The sequence below is a fragment of the Alexandromys fortis genome, unplaced genomic scaffold, assembly GCF_014885135.2.
Source record: "Alexandromys fortis isolate MF-2015 unplaced genomic scaffold, M_Fortis_MF-2015_v1.1 scaffold_331, whole genome shotgun sequence".
NCBI lineage: Eukaryota > Metazoa > Chordata > Mammalia > Rodentia > Cricetidae > Alexandromys > Alexandromys fortis.
In genome coordinates, this window is record NW_026068215.1 from 809182 (window position 1) to 810418 (window position 1237).

Consider the following 1237-nt stretch of genomic DNA (forward strand, 5'->3'; position numbering starts at 1 on the left):
CCCACTCTGTCTTTCTTCTTTCTGCTGTCTGTCTCTAGCAGGGTGTGCTCTGACAGTCAGCCATTGAACCCTGGCTACATAAACTGGTTCCTGTTCATTGTCCACACTGTGTTATGATGGAGAAATGGATGTTTTCCCCAGTTTGGTGCTCTGATGGACTCTTTATTAAGCATCTCCTTACACATGAAACACTTATCTTTGATGCCCCAGACATCCTGCCCTCCCACACACTCACAGCTTCCTTAAACATCTTCCCACTTACCCATTCATCAAACTATCCACACAGCTACCCACACCTACTTCCAGTCATCCATCCACTCCCCAACCACCCTTGCATCCACACAGTAATCCATCTCTCTACCCCTTTACCACTCATCCACGTCTAAATGCGTATTTATTCCTCCATCTTTTTTTTTTTTTTTTGGTTTTTCAAGACAGGGTCCTCCATCATTCTTACTCTTCCACAAGACCATCTGTCCCTGTCCTACGAACTCCCCTGGGAAAATACTGTGTAGTGTCTGGAGAAAGCCTGCACTCTGCTTGCTTGTCTGTAAGAGCTCCCAAGTGAGTGTAGGCAGCAGCTCATATCTGCAACCTTCTCGGGTGAAGCATCCTCTGGAGGTCTGTGCATCACCACTGTCTCCCACCAAGAGCTCTGCCTACATATGTGTGTTCTGTGGTGAATGGAATTTGGTTTGTGCCCGTCGTCTGTATCTGTGTTGTGCTTGTCAGATTTGTGTATGAAGTGCATTGTGTGTGTGGACACACATATTATCAATCGTGCTGTGTGTTGTGAGAATGCTATTTGTTGAGCAATGTATACAATATATGTGGATACGATGATGTCTGCTGTGTTGAATGGTGTATTGTGGTTTCAATGTTTTCTGAATGATAAGTGGGTTGTAATACAGATGTTGAGTGTTGAATACTGTATGTGTGTTGAATCTACAGGCTTTGAGTGACGGGAAAATGCAGACTCCTATTCCTGTCACCTGGTGTCCAGGCATAAAAGTCACTCCCTTGGACTGCCTGGCATTGAGGTTGCCATGGAAACCACGTGGAATGTGGGTAGTCAAGCACATAGGCAAGTCCTAGGCATTAGCAGGAGGGTTTCTTCTGCCCCCATGAGGCTTTTCTGCCACCTCTGTACAGAGATTTGTGACTCACCAGCCCGTGCTCCAGCAAAGAAAGCAGTGGAAGTGACTCAGGATCCCCCTTTCAATAGCACCAGGTCTCC